The sequence below is a fragment of the Struthio camelus genome, chromosome 1, assembly GCF_040807025.1.
Source record: "Struthio camelus isolate bStrCam1 chromosome 1, bStrCam1.hap1, whole genome shotgun sequence".
NCBI lineage: Eukaryota > Metazoa > Chordata > Aves > Struthioniformes > Struthionidae > Struthio > Struthio camelus.
This window is the reverse complement of record NC_090942.1, coordinates 68472232-68484021: the sequence shown is the minus strand read 5'-3', so window position 1 is coordinate 68484021 and position 11790 is coordinate 68472232.

The following is an 11790-nucleotide window of genomic DNA, read 5'->3' as shown; positions in this document are numbered from 1 at the left end:
ATAGATCAAATCCTGTAAGTATCTTAAGAAGAGAAGTAGCAACTATTCCTTATTTATGTGCGGGAGCATACATTCTGTGTCCAAAGAAAACATACACACAGAGAATTGGCCCTTGCAAGGGAAACCTAGATGCTAGAATACAGTTTCCAGCCAGTAAGGAGGGAAAATCAGCATCTCATCTACTTTGCTTCAGGGACATACTGATCTGCTTTTGAGTCTGCATGTTTTAATTATGTCAGATCTTATAGATCTCTTTTCGAGGCCTTTTAGCCTATATACAAATGTGCCAGGCTACTTAGAACATTAAAAGGAAGAAGTCTGAGCCAAAACATTAAGCATGAGCATAAAAGATGCGTTGGGTCATTTTCCACAGCTTCCCACTTTTTCCGTTTGACCTTCTCACAAAGGAATAGTTATTTGTTCAGGCACTTCTTCAAAATCTGTCAGTGTTACACATCTCATTTCTTAAGCTCCAACTGCAGATAACTGTTGAAAAGTCATTTTACCAGCATTCTGGCCTGCTTTGTTTGGCCCTGCTATTCTGGGACAAAACGAAAGTAATGCAAAACTTTCTCTGTTTGCTTGTTTTTTTTGAAAAACCTTCATATCACTTAGATCTTAAACCTGCACTTGCCAAATTAAAAAAGAAGTTTACTTCTACATTCAACGACTTGTAGTTTCTTGCTGAACTACTTCAAGCAAAGAGAAAAAATCCACAAGGCAAACACGGTGAAACAGAATAACATCTCCATTGCAGCAGAGCAGAACATGTCTCTCTGACAGAATCAACTTTATATAGTTATTGTTAATGCTGGGACACTTCTAGAAGCATGCAGTGTTTCTTGCTACTCCAAAAATGTTAACGAGAATCCCATTTCGGATCTCGTAGTCCCACTTTGCTACAAGAAACTCACACAAAGAGCTCAAGCACATCTAGTAAGGCCAAGCCTTATATGTGAACCCCAGAGTTTGCAGAACTTGAAAGCCAGGTTAGTTTCAACTGCACCTTTGGGCTAGTGGAGGAACTGGTGGTAGGGAGAGCTTGTCTACTGATTTTGGGTGCTTGTGTTGGTGACACAGTCAAAGCACACAGAAGCATTACGATTGGTACAGTAAACTCATCTTGCCCTCTTTAAGTGGAAAAACATTAGTGCTGTGGGATTTGTGCACAAGATATTTCTGAAGGGCTGAATCAGGAATAGCATTTGCAGTGGTGGTAAAAGTTGTAGTTCCAGGGAGCAGAGTTGTTCCTCCAAAAAGCAATGCTGTATAGATTAATTTATGGTCTGCTTTTGCATAAATCACATCTGGAATGAGAAAAAAGGCTTGTTAGAGTCTATGCTTTTAGAAGCTACTTGGTGTTCTCTAATTATGGCACTCTATATCTGCCATCTCTCCCTTCTTCTTCAGTATCTCAGTGTCTCTTCTTTCAAAAAGTCCAAACAGTTCTTGGTTATGCTGTTCCCTTTCCTCCGTGTATATATTTACAAAATGACAGCCAGACTTCCTTGTAAAAAGGCGTGGGGAAGAAGAGCTCCTGTGTACGAAAGTGCTGCACCTCACACTGCACTGGGGTCTGTCTTCTGCACTTACCAGACATCTCCGCATCAACCAGCCAGTCCAAATGGAAAGATAGCGGCGGTTCTTGAGGGACAACATAAATAGCAGGTACACCACACATTTGTTTCAGTCCTAGCTTTCCACCGGAAGTCCAAAAATTAGTTTATGTGATGACACTTCCCTTACCAGGCCAGCAGTCACCCATGTTCCTAGTACTTGGCTGGCTATTTATAAGGTCATTATATTGCTTCCCCACACCCCTTAAGAGAAAAAAAAAAAATTGATTGGATGGATATTAGTTGTTTCTCTACAACCTTACCAGAAATTTCCATAACACTCCAAGTGATATTTAAGCTACAAAATCTCCAGAAGCTGGAGGCTTCTGTGCCTTCCACATTGGGGCAATGCCTGGGGTTCCTGCAGCACCTATCAGCCTGCCCCAGAGGCAGGTTTCACTCCCAAGCTTTTGAGACAAAGGCAGGTCCGATGTCTGTGATGAGGCTGTCACTTCGCTGGGCAACACATCCCCTTTTTGGATACAAGAAGTGGTTACGGCCAGGTTAGAAGCCAGAAAGGAACAGGTTTCTTTCTCCCCACATCCCTGCCACCGAGGGCTAGCACGGTGACCTGTCCTGCACTCACGTCTTTGCAGGTTTCAATGAGTGGGCTATTCACCTCCAAAAAAAGCCCTGAAAAATGCAGAGCACATTTTCACAATAGGAAATCTCAGTGGCCTGTGATACAGCACTGAATTACAAACCCTAAGCCGCTCTGTTTACACAGCTGAAGACATACTCGGGAAGTTGCATCTTTGAGCCAAAACCCACACTACATTTGCTGTCATGATGGCAGAGCAGTTTTTTAAAGTGTTAGTTATAACATGACAAGTCAGTCATCAGCAACAGCAGCCTGACAAAATACTGCAATTTACAACTTCACTAGTTCAGGAAAAGTATTATTTCTGTAAAGATTGACTGATGTTTTCTGAATTGTACTTAGGTATTTGAGGTTTTCATTCCTAAAGGAGCATGGGACTCGGACAGAAGAAAGAAGGGTTTCTCTAAGCAACAGTGTGACTAGTATTTGGTAAGGCAAAAGATCATCTGGGTAACTTTTAATTTATTAAACTATATCTGAATGATACAGTATAAGGGTAGGCTGCAGTTCTTTAGTAATTTTGGCAGCAGACTGGTCGAGGTCACTCTGGCCAGACATCAGCCATAAAGTTGTTTCAGCACAGATACCCCTATATTTCATATTTCCACATATTGAGAATTAAGTGCACTGCAACATATAGCAGAGATGGGAAATAGTCTGCTGTCTCGTGCTGGAAGGACAGATCTGTATGTAGTGCACAACAGGGCTGACACCACAGGAGACAGTTTAAGGCGATGGAGTTACTCTGGCTGGTAACTCAGACATATAGCTTATAATGCTCAACCCTATAAGCATATCTTCACAAATACTCTCCACTTCCAAGGCTAGCTTTTAACTACTATTTCATAGGAAACTTTAGATAGGTCAGCCACCACTTTTCCCTCCTCCAAGAATTCTGTGTTTATTCAAAAGCGTGTTTAAAAGTTTCCATTTCAAAAAGAAACCTCTGGCGAACGGAATTGTAAGTGTTAGTATAGCCTTGTCTCTCATATTAGAAAGGCCAAGATAGATAAATTGTCATAGATAAATTTCTCTGAAACACCGCCTAAGCTATATTTACAACGTACGAGCCATCACACCAAATTCCAGTTCACCTCCTTTTCACTTCAGTAACACTGGTAGTAAAGCAGTCTATTCTGTCTGCACTACAGCAAAGGCTTTTAAAAAACAATTTACCTTTTGGTAAATCAAGTTATCTGAGATCAGCAGGTGCTACCATTTTTGTTTTGATAGGTGAATACCAGTTGTGTAAAGGACTTGACATTAACCATGCAGCTCACCACTTAAGGAGAGGCATGCATTTCCTAGGCACCTTTCAGGAACTGAATTTATCATACTAGAGTTACAGGACCACAAGCTTTGCTGCTGTAAGAAGAGGATTTTTGAAAATGAGTGCTCAGGCTTGAACTGCCAAATCAGAAAAGTTTTCAGGAAGGTGACTGGAATCATGAACATTTACCCAGTAGATTTGACAACCTCTTTTTTGAGGAAAAGGACATGAGAACTGAAAGCATCCTGTTCAGTAATCAACCTTTTTGGTTTGTGACTGATGAAATCCAGTCTCTGTAGGCAGAAATCCTGGTGCAGGACTGCGGGTGACTTTGGATGGCAACTATCAGTAGCACCAACCAGCTCATAACACCTGTCCATCCATCCAGCAGATTGGTGGCCATCCAGAATCTCCCTGAAAGTGAAAGAGGAGTGAGGGAGAAAGAGGAAGCAAAGAGTTACTAGCTATCAGGGGTGCCAAAAACAATCAAATTCAGTGAGTTCGGGGAGGGCATGGCTTTGAATCCCGGCCTGTGCAGGTACATTTTTGCATGCAGTGTAGCATTCCCATCCCTTCAGTTACAGACCGTGCAAGAAGCTGCCCCAGTATTTTGTCCCCAGTAGTTCACACAGGCCTCGTAGCAGGAGAGAGGAGTAGAGAGGAGCTGGATCTCTACCTGTTGCAGCTTGGCCCTGGGTTCTTCCTTTGCGAAATGCTGAAGTATAAGGGAAACAAGATGACAAAGGCTATAGATTTAGCATTAGCAGTGTATTAATTGCCCTGTAACTGTTTCCGGTAGCCATTCAAAGCACTTTTGGGACAGATCTCAGCTTGGGGATGACTTCCTTTTGCATGTACATTATACGGGGTTGCACAGAGTAATATTTCAAATATTTTAGGAGAATGGATCTTTCTAACCAGGCAGTGGTGTGGAAGCAGCTTGGCTTTCACAGTCTATGCAGTTTGGAGCTGAGGGGAGTGCAACTGGCAAAGTTTTGTAAAGGGGGAACCAAGGCCCAAGGAGAGAACAAAACTGCCTCTCCAAGGCCCAAGGAGAGAACAAAACTGCCAGGGACAAAATCCTCTGGCGGGGCATAGATGAGAATCAGCACACCTTCCAGCACCATCTCCAAGTCTGTCGTCACCATGTCAGCTCTCCCAGATTAATCTCTAGTCAGCTAGTAGCTTGCTTTCCTGCCGCAGTCTGCACTAGACTTCGGCTGAGGGCTGGCAAGATGGGACAGAGACAAGCTCTGTGGCAGCCGCCCTTGGGTACACGTGCCCCACATCTCCACACTGATGCGGCACTAACTATTTTGGATGAGGGGGTAGTGAAACTGTGGCTGTCTGCTCTGAAATTCAGAGACAGAGGAAAATGGTTTCTCCTCGCCACCATCAAGCAATGCCAAGGAGGTGCCGCCACCAGAAGGTACCTGAGCACGTGGCCAGGGCTGTCCTCTGATGGATGAGACAGCCTGGCTCCTGCTTGGAAAGTGCCTTGCATGCCGCAGGTGACACGATGGTCCCCACTGGCCTGAGCTGTGTCTCTTCTCAATGGGTCATATGTTCTCCCCAACGTCAGATTACAGTCCTTACCATCAGCTTCTGTCACTCCCTCTTCTCCTTGGGTAGGATGCTTGACTCCTGTCAAGCATCTTGCCTGGATGCTTTTCTCCCTCCCCTTTGTCTAGTAAGCAAATTACTGTTACCGAACCTCCTGTGTCGGAAAACAAGGCCACATCAGCACTGGGCACAGCCTCACAGCTCTTACTCTGCTCAGTTCCTTGCTTTTCTAGCCTCTTAATTCACTGCTTTATCCGCCCACAAATATTTCATAAGAAGAGCACAAAAGACATGAGTGAGAGCTTTAATAATGCATATGTCCTCTTGCTGTACTCTCTGAATGCCTGAGAGCGCTGTTTTAATGAGTCAAAGAAATCTATCTTTCTCCTAATATCACTGTCTGAGGCCACAGCATGGTCAAACTGAACCTATTTTGAAGGTAAATGGGAGAGGAGACCCTCCAAAGAGGCATAGAGTGCCGAGATGGGGGAAAACACTCTCCCCAGGCCAGTTTGCCCCTGGACCTCACTCCCTAAGGGCAGAAACCTCCCATCATTGGCGCATGCAGTTAAGCAGCTTTTAAAAGGACTACAATATTTTCTTTGTGGTTGTTATTAACATGACATGATGAGGTCCATATGCTTATAGCCTCCTTATCCAACATTCTCGGTTTGTGTGCCCCAGCTCTATTTTGATCTCATTTCCCCATTGTTTAACATTTGTCTTTCGCTCTTCCCCTTTCCCTCCCCGCCGTCTGCCCAAAGCTGCACGTAACATTAACTGGGAAGAATAACTTCTCAGCTACACTCAAGCATTGCACTTTGTTGTATAAAATCTAAATTACAGGCTGCAACAAAATATCCCTCTACTAAGAGTCTTCTGGGTGTTTTAGGTAAAGTGCACGGGCAGTATACAAGCTTCTTCTCCAAATTTCAAGCCCCTGCTATCTCAGACACATTGCTCTGCTACTGACAGAGATGCACATCATATTAGTGCTGCACAGATGAATCTTTATGGGGAAGAAAAAAAAAAGACAGCTCTCCTGATAAGCATGTACCTACTTTTGGCCTGCTGATTTTAATGTTCATAGCACAGCTGTGACAGATTGGGAGGACAGGTAGAATAGGAAATCTTTGCTAACCTGTAGGTAGAGTCTAGCCTACTCTTATACCTTATTGAAATCACAGACAAGTCTATGTTCAGAGGAGCCTGTTCAAAGCCCACTGCAGACAGCGAAGCATTGCTAACTCTTATAATGTATTTTAACTGGAAGATGGGATGCAAGCCTCCCCAAAGGCTTGCTGTTGCTTTTAATCTTAGCATCTCTTACTGTGTATGCCCTCCCCCTACTAAACACAGTGCCCCATGTCAAAGTCATCTTACAAGCATTAATCCCAACACAGCTGAATTTTTTATACCTAGGCTCCATGCAGTACCTGGCTTGAGTGGTTTCTGCATTTCCAACCATGTAATATCATTTCTGGAAGGAAATCCACTGAAGTCACAGCGAGCATACACGGCTTTCACAAGCGTGGTTTGGTTATCCTTAACATTTGTTGAGAGTGTTTTGTTACTTTTTTTCCCCCACAACTGTTCTGTCCATCTGAATACTAGGCAAGGAAGAAACAGAACAAATTCATTTTCAGTTAAAAAAAAAAAAAAAGTGCAACACTGGCATAACTCAGCAGATAACAGCCAGAGTCTGAAGTCCACTGTAACATTTGCTGCCAGCAATGCTCATGCTCCGGGACTTAAAATGTTACTTCACAGGGCCACTTTCAAAAACCCCAGTCCACTCAGTGCTTTCTGTAGTGTGCCTACAGGCAGCTTTAATTTCCACCTCTAAAGATGTGCTGCTGCTACTATGAACAAAAGGAGCGCAGAGGCAAGTCAGTCGCTTGCCTTCCCAGGAACCAGACTCTAACACGGCTGGAGCTTACCCTGAAGCTACAGATCTGGGCTGTGTAACGAGTTTGATAAAATATTCAAGACCTTTGCCGCAACCATGGATGTCCACACACAACAGAAATGAAGATTCAAGAACACCATGTGGTACCTTAACCTAATCGGTGCTGTAAGTATCAGCGACATAATGCCGGCATCAGCATTTTCCCAAGCCCTCTCAGGACTGTGCAGATACATTAATTCCCTAGTACACACTAAAGCCCACACTCCACCTTCTCTGTCACCTTTGCCTGGACTAAAAACACGCGAAGCTACTCAAGAAGGTTCAAGCGGCAGGAGGGCAGTTCAGGGAAACATTGGGAAACACGTGGGACACTGTGACCCCAGCAGTATTTGTCAGGACTGACAAGATAGCTTAGAAATTGTCCTGGCCTGCAGGCTAACCAGCCCTTATAATGCTTTGAGGTGAGAAAGCTTTGCCCACCTGAAGTTGCAGGGTGCAGCTGTCAGGACCCATTTTTCATCAGGAAGAAAGCCTCCACAGCAGCATTAATACTCGTACCACAGACCGGCCAGGCCAGGCCAGGCCATTGGGGTGCCAGGCTGCTTTCAGTCTTCCTGGGCTCCCCGTGCTGCTTCCGCAGTGCTCCTGCACTTGTCTCAGGCCTGAGGACAAGGTATGGATCCATCACTGGAAATCGACTTTTCTCTGGAAGTAATTCTCCGTTGTTAGTCTTTTTTTAACTGGACGCAGCTGGGTGCTCCAACACCAAACAAATACCAGACTTATTCTGGACAGCTGTGTCCAACAGAAAGACTCCACAATAACCTTCTGGTGGGATTAAAGTGTTAGTCCTAGAGACAAGTGGGAACCCTTTGCTCTAATTTCCCCTTGGAAATGACAAAAAAATTGTCCATATGTGCTATGCCAAAAAATAAAGACCTCAACTAATACCAGTTGAGCAGGGACTTGAACCTTGATCTCCCAAATTTGTATATGTCAGCCAGCATGTTGTAAGTGTTTCTCCATGGATTTTTCAGGAAGTCACATTCTGCAGCTGAGAAGCGTTTCCTGAAACTTTTTTTAGTCAAAACTGATATTTATGAAGTGTTTCCATTACAGTAAGTTTCCGTTTTCCAAAACTAGTTCACTAAAATGTTCCCAGCCAGTTCTAGTAACAGTTGAGTTATACTCAGTGCATAAATAACCTGTATCCCACACCTCCAGCTGTCACTGATCACAGGAGGTGCTAGCATGAGAAAGGAAAGAAACAAACCCAGAAGTGAACAGTATTTACTTTCCTCAGAAAGTAAATAATACAGAGGGTGAATCTAGAAAAAAACTTTAACAAGAAATAAGTCCATTAAAAACTTGTCATTGGCAGAGCTGGTTCATCAAGGAAACCTGCCGAGAACTTTAAGGGCTAAGGCACAACAAATCCCCATTCCCCTCTCTCAGTGACACTGTGCCATGGACTGTGCCATGGGAACTAACCTTTTCATAATAGGCTCCTCTATCCCTTCTGTGTGCCCCAGGAAAAGACATGACCTGCTATAGTAAGAACAGCCAGCCTCTCAAGAAGAAATTAGCACAGGCCGATGAAATTGTTTGCTTTTCCACTTGCTGTTTATAGTGCCAGGTTCCAGATAATGGTTATTACTTAATCAGAGGCCACTTACATAAGACCAATCATTCTTCCCAATAAGCATCTGGCTTAAACTGTGTGCTTGTGTGTTTTTAAATAAACAGTCATTCCACAGGGACATTTCTATCTGGCTCACTTAAAGGGAGAACTGTGGAGCTATGAGACCGACCCTCTAACGTGAAGCACCTGGAGTGAGCACCAAATGAATTTTCTAGTTTTCAATCCACCACAGTGCAGAATATCTGCAAGTGGTTGCAGGACAATAGCTTTAGGGGCAGCATGAGCATTATGAAGAACATTACAGATGTCCCTGCAACCTTCAACACTATTTTAGCAACAAGATGACTTTCTGCAATAGGCAAGGAAAGACCCAGAGAACACGATGAAGATTTTTTCTGGCCACATGAGTTTGCTAGAGGGTAAGAACAACTGCGTTGTAGTTTTCACCGAGTACAATATGACACACAGCCCCATAATTATTTTCAGGGACAGACTTTTTAATCCGAGCCATTTGTTACTCAAAGATATTAGTTACTCAAATATACCAAGGCTGCTGCGGTCTGCTCTGCAGTGCTCCAGGGGTAAGTCTTCAGCAGCCTATGCACCATCACTCCCTGTCCAGGTTGAAGAACTGAAGCCTAGTTCAATGGTCAAATTATTCTTATACTCTCTGTGAATGTATATCTCGTATGCTTTAGTGACATTAAATTAATAGCCAGTTCTCTGAATGTCTGTGTTGGGTTTAGAGAGGAAGATAGACACATATGACCCAGAAAGGCAAGAAGCCATTTCAAGCAACACTTCAGTACCCAAAGATCCTGATGCCCATATGGCCAGGGCAGCTTTAGTACTCCCAGCAGTAACCACTCAAACTGTATTTCCATACATGGAATGAGAAAAGTATCAAGATTAAAAAAGGGTTGAGGAAAAGGAAGCAAAAAAGAGGTATTGATAGAAGTATCTTCTCAGATCCATCCATGATTAAGGTCTAGAGAGGACTAGTAGAAGTCAAGAGCTGCTTGAGTCCAGGCCACTTCCACCTAACATGCTCCAGGCAACAGACCTGCTCTGTCACCTTGCAAGAGAAGCCTACGTGTTCATGCCACATGCACTTTCAACTTCAGGTACTTAATCAGATAGTGTTGCTTCCCTCGCTCCATCCATAATTGAAGGGGTGCAAGTCTGATGAACTGTAATGAGAGAAATTTAAGTGCAAGAATTTAGTTCTGAAGCTGGACACACTCACCCAAAGCAGGGACAAGCAGATGTGCTCACTTACACAACAAGAACACAGGAAAGACAGAAGGAGAGGGGACAGAGGAAGGAGATTAAAAATGGTTCAGGTTGCTTGGAACAAAGAGCAGTTTGCTTCCATGAAATCAGGAGATTCAGACTGGACACTTCTTTCTATCTCTGAGTTTATTTGATCCGAGATATCAAAGCACTAATTTGCTTAATGGTGTCAGGGTAGTGCTATCCACAGAGGAAAGTGAGTGCTTCTGCCACCAGCTGTACCCTGGCCTGGGAAGTAAGAGAAAGATGTAAGAAACTGAGGATTTTTTTATTATTATTCTTTAGAACTTAGATCTCAATTAACTGCATAGTTTCCTGTGTATGAGGCAGAGGTATCTGCAGTGCCTAACAGCAGGATCGTCTACTAAATAAAGAATCAGAAGAGAGATTATAGTAGTAATAGAGACTGTGGGGACAGGGGTTGCTTTTTTTTTGGTAGAGCACTCAAGATTCCTTCTAGATCTCATTCTCAATGGCCATTTTTCTCTGAAACAGCTAGTTTTGAGAATCTAAATATTTAATATATCACTTGACATCTTCAAAATGCCATCTAAACAGCCTGTTGCCTTATAATACTATGTATTTCTCTTAGTTTTGTAATGACCTTTCGTTAGACTCTTAGCATACATACATACCAACACCCTGCACTCTCCTCTCTTCCTCCTCTTTCTCCAAAAGAAAAGGGTAGTAGACTTACCACGTGATATTTCCTAGACAGAGTAAGCCAGGAGAAAGCCTTTTACAGTTGCCTAAGCTCTGAAAGCGAGGGTCACTGTCACCACTGAACCTCAACATTTTATGGGATAGAGTGAAGCATCACCACAGAAGTTGCCTGCAAACTAATTCAGGCAAAATAGGGATCTGAACCTTCCGCTTTCCCATTTTTCTCCTAAGCCCTCTGAGGCAGAACTTTTCTTTTTTAAAAGCCTCTTAATGAACGCCTGATGACACTGTGCTTTTAATTCGTGCATCAGACTACAGCACAACTCCAGAAGATAGCTTGCTATGTTTATAACCAACGTGGGGCCCTTCTCCAAACAGACAACTCATTAAAGACACCCATTATAACCGCCATGAAGCACTAGTGGCAAATACCTGGAGATCACACAAGAAAGCTACCCAGGTGTGGTCTGATGGCACTGGCTGATTTAGTTTTCCATTGAACTACCCAGACTGTCCTTCTCAGAAGGAATACCTGATCTGATGGGCAGGTTTTTCATATAAGACACTATGCGATGCCCATGGGACTGCAGGACATCCACGTTCCCCTGGGGAATAAGTCACTTCAGTGACTTCAGTCTCACTTACATGATACTTTTGAAGAACAATATATTCACGAGTACTTGGATATTTTAGATTTCCAGTCTGTGCTTCCTGCTCCAGATGGAGAAGAGAGACATCTTCACTTCCCCAGCAGTAGCCTACCTAACCAAGCCAATAGTGGCTTTGTTGTGTACCTCCTCTCACTTAGTAGAGCAGTAGGAAAAGCTTCCCTTTCCTTGGCCTCATTGCTATGAGCTGTACCTCCTGTTTGGCACACAACTTCAGTTGTGCGCAGCAAGCTGTCATGCCATGAGTTCAAGCCTGGGAAAAAGCAACCCAGACAGACTCACATTGTTCCAGGTTACTGCTGTGTCACGATTAAGACCTAACATCCAGCGCACGTTTGATTGCAACAGCATTTCTAGGAAGGGAAAAACACTGAGCTAGCTAAAGTAGCTACAAGTATTACCAGCAGACCCTCTAAGTGCGTGGAAAAGTGTCATGTAGAAGTCCCCATCTGTCTGCCTAGGAACAGTTCCGCTTCTGTTTCTCCCACCCCAGCATTAAGGTGAGCTCCCTCTCACCTATTAACTCTGGTTAGTCCAAGTCCTTCATACGCCATCAGCTGGCCAT